The sequence below is a fragment of the Excalfactoria chinensis genome, chromosome 1 (assembly GCF_039878825.1).
Source record: "Excalfactoria chinensis isolate bCotChi1 chromosome 1, bCotChi1.hap2, whole genome shotgun sequence".
NCBI lineage: Eukaryota > Metazoa > Chordata > Aves > Galliformes > Phasianidae > Excalfactoria > Excalfactoria chinensis.
In genome coordinates, this window is record NC_092825.1 from 158,731,713 (window position 1) to 158,744,334 (window position 12,622).

Consider the following 12,622-nt stretch of genomic DNA (forward strand, 5'->3'; position numbering starts at 1 on the left):
TGGGGAGAAAAAGGGGACGAATAGAAACTTTCTGGCATTTCAAATGAGAGGCTTGAGGTAGGGGCGTATTAATTCCTCAGTATTCCTAGGTTATGTCTCCAGTGTACATGTGCATTAGATTCTCTGGTCTGTCCCTTGCTGCCTAATCCTTGACCTATGGCAAATAACTATTATGTACTGCTTTAGAAAGTGGGAGTAAAGAGTTCATACTAAAATTAAAGTGAAGGATCACTTAAATTCCTGTTTTCCTTACAGAAATGCAGGGAATTGTGCTTACCATAAAAAACGAAGCAGGAAGCTGCAGCCCTCATAAGGCAGTGAATGGCTAATGCGCAGAAAACTGCTTGTGTTTCACTTACGCTGACTTTGAAAATCAGTTTTGTTAGAACTAGTTGCTTCTGCCCACTCTGGTCGAGTGGCTGAAGCAAAACCACTGTCAAAACAAAGTAGGAGCCACTCCAAGTCAAGGAAATTGTTTTACAAAGCACGCCCTGGGTTAGGTGGCACATGTCGGCGCAGACAGTGCGGCTGTAGCTGGCTGAGCGCAGCGCGTCCCTGCCTGCAGCTGTGGCACAGCAATGACCTACAGCCTGTGCTCCTCCCATTGATGTGGGCACACACAGACCTTGCAGGGTCCAAGTTCTGCATTTTAGTACTCATTTTGAATGAATTTTATTTAAATCACGTTTATTTTCCACGTTGGCTTTCTCAGGACTGCATTCAGGATCTGAGCTTTCTGCAGTAAGTGGTGCCACGGGGGAGGTTTCTTCATTTATCAGTCTGCTTTACGATCTGCTTCACTTCTGAGGCAGGCAGACGGATTGAACAACTACTGTACAGCTGTGCCACGGCTGTAGAAGTGCACGTTCTGTTACATTTTGGTGTGGTTTTGTTTTCACACACGGGCTGTTGGGTTTTTTTTTGTTGAAGTAACTCTTTTTTTTCCCTAATACCTCCAGCCACAAAGTAGTTTCATCTCAGCAGATGTCTTCAGCGTAGTTCAGCTGCATCAGCAGATATTCCGGTGATGGTATTGCTCCCCTGTGACTCTCAATGGGGATTTTATATATATATATATTTTATTTAAGTGCTGGCAACATGGTTTATTTATAACAAGGAACATATTTCAAGAGCATTTTCTATATCCCTATCTATTTCTTCAATCTTTATCTCAGTAAATAGAACTTTGTGCTCACATTCAGATTTCTCTTTTTCTCCCCCTCCCTGTACTTTCTGCCCCTCAAACAGCAGCACAGTTAAGAAACATTTGGTGAAAGTGCTGTTTGACCAGTGTTACAGTCTAGAGCAGACTCAGCAGCACTATGCAAACATTTTCTTTACAGCATTAGTTCTTTCACCTACCAGATATATCAAGGTAAAAGTTTGTAACACTGCTTTTTTCCCTCATGTGTGTTTCAATCTTTCTGACATCTGGAAAAAGTGGTTTCTGACTTGGTCCTTCCTGCATAACTTCTGTTTAAACTTGGTCCACAAAAAAAGATATAGTGTTTGCCTAGGGTTCGAGTGATTAAGACCATTTCTCCTTTTGCCTGGCAGCGCTACAACTCTTTGGTAGAAGGAGCCCCAAAAGAACTACTCTGGGAATTGTCACGTTTTATGATGTATGAGCTTCTTTTTCTTTTTAATTTTACCACAAGAAAAGAAGGGGCAGGCTTCCATCTGCACTGATCTCCTCAGTTCTGCTGAAGGTCGGGGCTGGGAGCTGCTTAACTGTTAAAGCAAAAGGTCCAATTTTTTGCAGGCTCCTCTTAACCAAACTCCCTTCCAGGTCAGTAAATGTTTTCCTTGACTAAACATGGAGGGCCAAATCCTTACCATGTGAATCAAGAGGCTTTTTTGGACCATCTATCCCCCTTGAAGCACTGTGTCTTTCCCTCTAAAGGGGGCAAATATCATAGCACCACTGACGTGATTGCTGCATTATGATGATTGTCTGCACTTTCCATTCTCTTTTAAGGGAGATTTGGTTTTAATTCACTTAGTTCTCACAGCCGGCCACCCCAAGACCCATTTCCTCTATGTACTTCTCCTGGACAAGACAGGGCAAGGGCCAGAGACCTTTTACTCCCGGAAGACTGGACAGAGTTCACCATGAATTTGGACTCAGATGATCCATCTACAACAGCAGTCTGGGAACTAAGGCAGGGCAGCAGCTTATTTATGAACATCAGGAAAAGATCAGGAATCACTTCTTTGCTATGTGGGCGACAAAGCACAGGCATAGGCTGCCCAGAGGCTGTGGGATCTCCTCCTTGGGGATCTCCCAGATCCCTTCTGGGTGACCCTATTGGAACAAGGATCTAGATGGCCCTGCTAGCCTCAGCTGTGTGTTTTGACTGGTATAAAAGGATTAGGGTGGAAGACTTCCAACTCTTGGATGGTAGCTTTGAAGAAAGTGGAAGCTGACTGAGTTGTCACCCTCTGTTCCTGGCTGGTAGGTCTGGAGTTAACCCAGCGGAGGAGCAACTCCAAGTGAGTAGTCTGGTGGTTGCCATCTTGTTTGTGAAGTAAGGAAAGTTACTAACACAGTTGTGGGCAGTTGGCCTACTGGCCTCAGGGCAAGGGACTAGTCCTTGGCACATCTAATTTACCACTAAATTTATTTGCATAAACTGCTGTGCCCCTTACTATTTCTCTTATGGACATAAAAGAAAACAATCAAGAAAAAAGAAGCCATGAACATCCCATAAATCTGCTTTGAAGTCTTTCTCACTATCCATTGAAGAATATTAATTCACTGTGTTCATCTGGAGATGTGACTATTTAAAAAGCTGGTCAAAAGAATAATTGCTTTCCTGCTCTCAGCACTAGATCCTGTTATCATTACTAAAGCCACTTAAAGAACATTTTCCATTTCTCTCTTCCAGCTGCCCTACCTTGCCCTGATCTCAAATTAGTTGAGTGAAATGGTTACCTTCCTGGATGACCTCTTTTCTTGTTGTAATCCCACTTTGCCTCACTTAAAACACTGCTGTAAAAATTAACTGCCCTTCTCCAGTGCTGCTTCAACATCATCCCACAGTAGCACTGCTTTATAGTCCCCATCATTTATGACTGTCTGGTATTTTCACAAGATAACTGATGTGGATGGTGCAAGTGAAAAGAAGAAAGAAGATTTTCTCTTCCCTGTTGTCCATAATATAAAACTACGTCTGATCATTCATCTGAAAAAATATTCAGAGTAGGACTGTTGAGTCCTGTTCTTGTTTTCACTCCCATTTGTGTTACCTTAGAATAAATGCAGTGAATGAGCTAATCAAATCCCTTTCCTTCACACATCAGGAAAAGACCTGTTCATAAATAGTACCAAAACATTCATTACTTTATGCATCCTTCATAACCTCATATGGTTCTTCATATGGTCAGAGGGAAGATTTGTTGGAGTAAAAGTGTCGTTACATGACCAGTGAACTGATTATTTGTATCGTAGAGGTCTATACAGCATGGTTGGGATTGCAGCTTTTATGTTTCCCCAACAAGGAATCTATTCCTATCATGGCTTCTTGCTCTATCATTACTTTTTCAAGAACGATCCCAGGTGCCTTCAGACTATTCTAGTCTGATGTGGTAATTGCAAGGATGATGACTGGTGGGAAACCTGGGAACTGCCTACACTTCAGCTAGATTTGTGCTTCGGTTGCACCATAAATCCTGGTCAGAGATTATTTCCTAGGGATTAGCAGTGGCATTTCTGCAGCTTGGCTTCTTAGGTGTTGCTCCAGGTGGCTGATGGAGACTGCTGGCCACCTCAGCCTCAGACCTACCCATCAGGCCACACTATGCAGCAGAACAGATGAGGCCATTTGGGATGCCAATAACATGGTGTTTATCATTGAAGCCATGAGACTCTCAGCAATGGAGACAACTGATCTGGAGATGGCAGCAGACCCTTATTATGCGAAAGGAGGCCTATGGTTTCAGACTGTCTTTTTAAATAATCTCTTTCCAGAATATCCAAGGTGTCTTTTCTGAAATCACATACTGAATTGACTCACCCACAATAAATCCTACTTGATCATGGTGTAAAGAAGTGAAGAGGTCCTGAATCAGTTAGGAAGCAGCCCACTACCTTTCATTCATAGTCCCTTGCATTCACAGGCATACTGATCTCGTTTTAGCTAACACTGCTGTCAAGATGCAAAGTCTGCCTGTGATATTTATTTGATTAGCTCAAATACCTAAACAAAATAGTTTCTCCTTCAGAAAAGTGAAGTAAGCATCAGAAGTCCCATGATAGAGCCTTTAGACATTATCATCAGCAACACTGGAGGCACAGTTTTTTCAGATCCCCTTACTGACCTCGATTGCATAAGCCTGACTCCCAAATCCATGATCATGACCACAAAGATACTGAAATCTCCCTCTGATTCCTTCTGCATTTTCAGAGTCTCCTGTTGGCACTCTGTTCTTTATGTAATATGGATCTTGTTGAATTTTGGTAATCAGCATCTCCATGGGGCACCACTATGGAGGGTGGTGACGCACTGGAACAGGTTGCCCAGGGAGGTTGTGGATGCCACATCCCTGGAGGCATTCAAGGCCAGGCTGGATGTGGCTCTGGGAAGCCCATTTTAGTGGTTGGCGACCTGCACATAGCAGGGGAGTTGAAACTGGATGATCTTTGAGGTTCTTTTCAACCTGGGCCATTCCATGATTCTATGATTCTATGCTAGAAAAATAGATTCTGAAAATAATGTGGAAAAAGTTATTTCATTTCTCAAACACTTTTTAGCCAAAAAACTTGTGTTCCTGCAGTGCGATAGCTGATTTTCCTAGGGTAGTAACTAGCCAGGAGTGTTTTTACACCCTTGATTGGTTGCTTCCACAGGTTAGAAGTGCAGTCAGCAGGCTGGTAAGGACTGTTGATGTGTATTGGTACAATCAAAGAGGACAGCATTTCTGACAAATGCAAAAAAACCCCAAACCAAAAACAAAACAACCCAGCATAGTGCCAGAGCTATAGTAAGGTTGTTAACACTTTCTTAGATTTTAAGTAAATGGATCTAAATCAGTGATCTCTGATCTCACGCTTTCAGCGGATTCCTCATCTGATTCTCTCCTTTTTGTTCCTGGAAAGCCTTTGGATTATAACAGAACTGTGTAGCCCCAGCTGTCAAAGGGTTATTTCTCAAGAGGTATGATGGCAGACGTATGCTCCATGCGCAGTAAATATGAGTCAAGAGTGCGCTCACATCTACAGTACTTGCCTCATTTAAAAAGCATAAAGTCAGTGCCTTTACACATTAGGCTGGGAATTACGTGCTATGAATAAGGGGCAGAAAAACTGGGTACACCCTTCCCATCAGCCTGAAGGCATTCAAAACCACATTAATTACTGAACTGGAGCATACCTTGAATCATGCCCTTGGAAGTAAGGTTGTGTGGGAGGGCTCTTCCAATCCTTCCTACTGAAGTGGTGATATGGTGTTGCAAATTATATAGGATTCATATGGCTGGAATGAAAACCAAAAGGAAAGACTGCTCATGCTGTTAGGGGTGAGGGCATTCATCTGGTGTGGTACACCTGGTGCTGTTCTGAACTCATAAATTTCCATTTAAACAGACCCTGGATTACAAAGAAAACAGTTGTAAGAGCCTGCATTCTAAGCTAGAAAGTCATACATAGAATCATAGAATCATAGAAAGGCCTGGGTTGAAAAGGACCTCAAAGATCATCTAGTTTCAACCCCCTTTGCTGTGGGCAAGATCGCCAGCCACTAGAATACTTTGCATAGTCACTGGGATTTTTTTAGAGCACATACTTCCACTACACAGTTCTGACATTATTAAAAAGGGAGTCTAGGCCTGCTCTTCTAGATAATACTGTCAGATCCTGTGATGCATGCTGTAAGCGCTGGCTATAGAAAGGCGCTTTGTGCGCTTGGTGCTGTAGTGCACAAACTTACAAGTGGGGCAGGATTCCAGCCACACTGCTGGGGCTCATGGCTCTAGGAGACAAAGGCTTTTCATTGCACTGGGGAAGGTTCAGATTGGATATAGGAAAAGCGTATTGAAAAGAGTGGTGAGGCAGTGGCACAGGCTACCCAGGGAGGTGGGGGAATCACAGTCCCTGGAAGTGTCAAGAACCGTGTAGATGTGGCACTGAAGGACGTGATCAGTGAGCATGATGGTGATAATTTGGTGTTTTGACTAGGTGATCCTACTGGTCTTGCCAACCTTAATGATTCTATGATTCCTAATGATCACTGTGAAGGGCATGGTTTGGGGCTTTTAGAGGCATCATTAAGTGATTTTTTCTGAAGCTACAACTCTGCATTAGCTGAAAAAAGAAAATGAATTTGGGTCTTGGATTCTGATCTGCTGATGAAAATTTGTGCATACTCAGCTTTGACTCAGTTTGGCCTTCAGCCAGTACCTTTGATCTACTGAGTGAATCCCCCTGCTTAACACAACGTGCAGTGCCATCTACTTGTCTCAACCAGCCAAGTGTCCAACATTGTCACTGCTTGGTAACTAATGCATACAATTTTGACTTTACACAGTGCAGTGCAATACATTAGGCTCCACAATTTGAAAAGGGTCTGCCCTTTGTCTCTCGTTATCAGTATTATCTGACGTTGAGTTATGAGCTGCTAATGACCCAGAGATAATGAAAGTCATGTCTCAGAGAGCTCACAACCTGAAACACTGATGCAAGAAGACAGGAGAACCACTCAAGAAATCCAGTGGGAAGAATAATCTGCGGCTTTGAGCACAATATATATTTTAATTACTGTTTGTTTGGCACTCTGGTAGGGAGTGTGGAAGAAAAAGGCTTTTAGGAGAATTTTCACTGGGTTGATGGCAGTGGTTTCATTTCTTCAACTGAGCCCTCCTTCCCCCATCAGTTTTTCCTCTCAGAGCACTGGCACTTTGATAAGTGTTGATGGAAAACACTGTCTTTTATGCTGAATGTGGGTGTGGGCAGAGGGGAGAGTATATTCAAAGTTCTGCATCCAAGTGCCAGAAATGCCTGTGGTTCCCACACTCGAAGGAGCAGGAAAACTTCCCCAGGAGGCCCAGCAGTGTCAGAGTGTGGGACAAACAGGGAAGGTGGGACAAAGCCCAAGCTCCTGTCCCTCCCCCAGTTTTGAATAATTTGGAGAGCCCAGCAGTAATGCTGGGAACTCAGTGGCCTGGGATTGCCTTTGAAGACATTTCTCTCTGGTGTCCTCACAAGGAAGTCTCGGAGACTTTGCTCAGGCCAGTCTCCTGTTGAAGCCTGTTGGCTCTTCTCAGCTGAAAGAAAGAAGATAATGATGATTCTTGTCTAAATTATTCGAGATTTACAATGGTACAATCTGGAGCAGAATCTGGAGCAAGCATCTTGCAGATATGCCAAGAAAGGAGGCAGTTGTGTGTGCACACATTCATTATACATATTACCCCAGAGAGGCAAGCCACTGTCTCCCTTTACCACTTCAAAGGAGTAGAGTGGGTCTGTTAAGAGGAAAGCAAAATCCTCAACATGCCTCAAGGGAGAATAATTGAGACTTCCTTCATTTGTGCAGACAGCAATGGAGACAAAAATCTCACACTTGATTTTAAGTTTATACGGCACCCCTTTCTCAAGCATGTTGCTGTATGGGAGTCTGAAATCTTCAGCTAAAACACTGTAGCTCAGCAATGAGGCTCCATGATCTTCACAATATGGCTTTGTTTTTGCTTTTATAAGTCAAGAATATGCAGCTGATGAAAGACTGTCACAGATTGCCTGCAGAGCAGTCCCGGTCTGAATCTCTCCCTCATGCCACCGGAATGAATCAGTCTGCAGACAGCAGTTTTTAGCAAAGATACTTTATTACCAGGGCTGTAGCACCCACCAGAGTGAGGAAACTCATTACTTTTAGAAAATTATTCTGATGTTTGAAGTTCTTTTATAACACCAAACTGGAGAAATTGCAAAGCTCCTCATTTCTTTCTTTTCTTTTTTTTCTTTTTCTAATGAGAATGAATGCACTGGATCTCTTTAATTAGACTGAGGTGAAAATATATTAACTACCGGAGGACAATTTTCCATCTTCAAGCAGTGGTACAGATGGACCGGCCCAAATTCCCCACAGTAATAAAGCATCCTGGCATGTTGACTAACAGCCTCTGTGCCTGCTGGGTTGAAAAGAAATGGTGGGTATTTCCAAACCTTTGGTATCATGAAATATCATGAGCGGGAACAAATGCCACACACCCTTGGAGTGCTTGTTTTTTAGTTATATCTAGTAATTCTATCTAATCTTACTGATTTACACATAATTCATTATTTCATTTTCCTCTCTTTCCATACCATCCATGTTTTCAGCAGCAGTTGTCTTGAGGAGGGAGACAATCGGCTATGTCTGAAAATATTTACCTCAATTTCCAAGTGATTTAACTTTAAAATATTATTTGCTGAGTCTAGGAGTTTGTGAGAAGTTGGTTACTAAAAATCATGCTGAAATCAATGGAGAGGAAGGTGATAATAAGAACAGCCTGATTTTTAAGTGGGATTGTGAATTAACTTGTTCAGCTGGAGTTCCTTTCTAATGTTGTCTTTATCAGCTGCTGTCATTCCCTCATCTGTTGCATGTGACTAAATAAATTAAGTAGAAAAGAACATTAGGTGTCAAAACTACCGACTAGAATTCAGTGTGCTTGGGAACAGTTGCAGTGCCCATGGCTTGAACTGGGAACAAGCAGTTGTTCAGGACAGCAGCATAAAGCCTGAATACAGAATGCCCTTTCTGAAGCTGAAAAGTAATTGTTGACATCAGGGCTTGCAAAAGTATTGGAACTTTATTGTAAACAGAAGATCTTGCATCTGTGTGCTGAATGTACATTTTTGTTCCTCTAAACCCTGCATGAGGCTTAAAGGAGAGCCTAGGTATTTGCTAGCTCTGATCATTTTTATTTTTAGATATGACAAATAAAGAGCAGCCAGAGAAAGTCTTGTTAAGTTGGCCAAAGGGGAGCAGTTGGTGAAGGGGGGCAGTGTTAACTTAGCCATCTCTGTACTGTGGATTTTACTGCTATTCCATATCATAGCATCATGCTGTAAGCTACTGCACGGATAGTAACTCTTCAAACCTTGACACTCTGCTACTCCCAGATTTTCTTTATCAGCCTATATGGAGCATTAACTTACTGTGTTGAACACTTTCATGAAGATCACACCTCAAATAGCAGTTTAACACTGTGTGAGCAATTGGTCGAAAATCTTTCTACTAAAGCAGTGTCTTTCTATCTGTTTGTGTGATAGTTACAATAGTTCCTAGAGTAAGGAGATGATGTTATGTTGTCACATCATTAGTGCACTTGTAATTCCTTTTCTTTGCCGTGAATTTTCAATTTGTTAGCTGGTTTCATTAAGCTTTAAAAGAGAAGCAGAAGACTTCACTAATATGAACTTTCTGCAAAAAGTCTGTGAGTCGTGAAGAGCGTATGGCTCCTCATTTACTTGACCTGTGCTATTTTTCCTCATTCTTAAAGAGATGTGGGGCAGACTTTATCATCAGTCAGCTGCAGTGCTATGGACCGGCCAGTAGAAAAATGTTTGATTCCTGACCAGCTGGTTGAGCAATTAACTGTCAAATACCCTGGCCTGTCAAACCACATTCATGTACTGCTGGCCCCTACAAAGGTGTCTTTTGGCTTGCCAGCAAGCTAGACAAAGTGACGGAAAGATATGGATAGGAGATGAGAGAGTAGGAAGGACATGAACATGTTGCTGTGGTGAAAAGAGAGGAGGGAGCTGAGGCTATCATGGTGGGGCTGTAGGTGATATGACAGTAAGTTCATTGCTGGGATTTGTTTGAAGATACAACCAACTATGAATCATAAACTCATGGAAAATCAGCAATAATTGGTGGCGAAACTTGTAGTGATGCTTTTTGGTAGTGTGTTGTAGTCCTTTACTTGGTTCTCTTTGCCACGTCAGGAAAATATTCTTTTTCAAATATAGTTATATGGAAGGTCATCTTGTGGACTCAAGAATATTTATGTAATGAATTTAAATGATAGATTGTTCTGTATCTTAACTTTATGACAGTGGCACTTGAAAAATGTGGTGGTGATGTATGGATGAGAAAAACAAGGCTTAGATCCTGGTCTCATGCCAGGATCACATTAGTCAGGCTGTGGTGTATTCTGTTTTGTTGTGCTGGAGTATGTGCACAGGACCTATCAGAGCACTCAGAACACCTGATTTCCAGTCTTATTAAACAGATCATTGGCCTACATCTGATCTAACAGTGGAATAAATCAGCAGTGATTTGTTTTAAACCGACAGAGACAGAACAATATATTTAAAGTGGCGATGTCAGAATCGGATTCCTAAGATGTGATCTATCTTTAGTGCATTCATGCAATAACTGAAAGAAGCGCTAGCTGTAAAAAAAAATTGGATCTTTGCTTTTTGTTATTTGTTTGTTTTGTGTTGATTATTGCTGTTGTTGTTGTTTGAGCTACAGTTTTTACAGCTGGCTCGAAAGAGTTGGAGGCCTGTGGGAAGAACTGTGGACTGTTGGCCTCTATTTATCCCCAGGCCAGGAACAATGCTGGTAGCTGGAATGTGAGCTTCTCTAGAGGTCTGTAAATGATCTTTTCTTTGTCCCAGAGGACCATCCTCTCACAGGGTAAGAGGGAGCCTGAATATAGCCTGGTTTTTAAAGCTGGCTTTAATGCTTAGGACTGGTGGGCATCTTGTTGAAAGAGTGTATGTGCCATTTTATTATTATTATTATTATTATTATTATTATTATTATTATTATTATTATTTTGTCTTACACAGTATTTTCTGAAACACAAGTTGGGTAATGAAACACGTTCTGGCAGCACCTCAGTTGTTCTGGCAGCACCTCAGCCATCCTATCAGTCCTCTTTTGGCTTTAAACCTGATGGTTCTGTTCAAGTCACTGAAGTGCAGAAGTGGCCCAATTGTTCAGCTCATTGCTTTCTTATTTGTGAAGGGTGCTGCTCATTTTGTTTTGCTGCTCACCTCAGTTTATGATGGTTTCTATTTATTTATATTGAAAGCTTTTTATTTTCACTGCCACTGACTGGAAAGATCTGTCTACTACAAAGAGGTGGCCATGGCTGACATTATTTGTCATAGCTAACAATATCCATGCATCAGATCTGAGTCAGAGGTATTCTCCCCCTATCAGTGTACAGTGTAAGCATCTGACTCAGCAATAAGCCCTACCCTGATCCATAAAGCTTTAGTGAAGATCAAGGATTCACAGTAACATTTCACCCAAGCACGAACCCAGGAGTCTCCATAAGACTCCTCTATGGGCCCCTACAGGAAACCGTGAAGTCTTCATGCGGCAGCCAACAGTTTCATTTTTGCCTTGAGAATGTTTTCTGTCCTGTTTGAGAAAACGTCTTACTAAAATCTGATAACCCAATTATTTTAAGGCAATTTTGAGAGGAATTAAAGAGAAAAGCAAGAAGCTGTCTTAAAGGAAAGATGACAAGGTGAGGAAGAAAACACTAAAATTAGTTGCAGTGTCATGATGATAGGCACATTTGGCATTAAGGTGAGGGCAGGTTTTGCAAGCAAAGCATAGCATCACTTTATTTTCCCCTGAAGGACCATTTTCTCCTCTGGCACTAAACAAGTAACTTTCATTTTCTCCTGTGATGTGGTGGTGCCAGTCAGCTTTTAGAACTAAAGTTTCCTTGTTTTGCTGCTTTCCTGATTGCTGCCTTCCTGTCCTGATGAAGGTGGCGTTTGTGCCATGGTCAGCTTTATTAGCAAAATGCTCTACTCCATATATAAAATGTTCAGTGACTTACCATGAGGGCTGGATTAAAGTACTTGAAAAGACTGAGAACTGTGTGTGTGGACTTAGTTTTTCTTTGACATAAAACATCCTTTGTCCTTCTCTCTCTCTCTCCTTTTTTGTTTGTTTTTGTTTGTTTGTTTGTTTTTTGTTTGTTTGTTTGTTTTGGGGTTTTTTTTGGTCAAAAGGGAGAACAACTGTGCAGTTTTGCCTGATCTCCATCTACCTCCAACAGCACATCTGACGTGGGAGGATTTTGATCTGGATATTTTCTTGATTTTATTTTTTTACTTGACAAGGTAATGTAAAAAACCTACAAAACAGTTTATGTAGCATTTGGACCGATGCAGTGTCAACTGGGGAGCTTGTCCAGGGGCCTAAGTGCTTGCAGCCATCCTAAAAAACACATCTGTAGGTCACTAAAATGCATCCTGTCTTGCCATATAGCTGTTGGATACTGATCTGTACTAAGAATTTGCACGTGTGAATGGTGATGACAGCACTAGCACAAAGCACCTTATAAGTATGCAGGACAGCCTAAAATGTGCGTTCATCACAGCTCCCTACGGTGTGCCATGTGCCATGTCTTTCCCACACTGAGTTTCCATTAGTTCAAGAAGTACTGAACATACAGGTATTTGGGGCTGGAAGAGGTGAGCTCTACTTCAGGGTATTGCCACAGATTTCTGGCAGTCAATAATGGGCACTGCCTGGCTGGTTTGATATACTGAGTATTACCAACAGGATTAGAGGAACTAGCAGAGGGGTTTAATGTTTAATATTTAATATATAATACAGTTCCTTGAACAAAGCCCATTTGAACTCATGTTTTTCAAAATCTC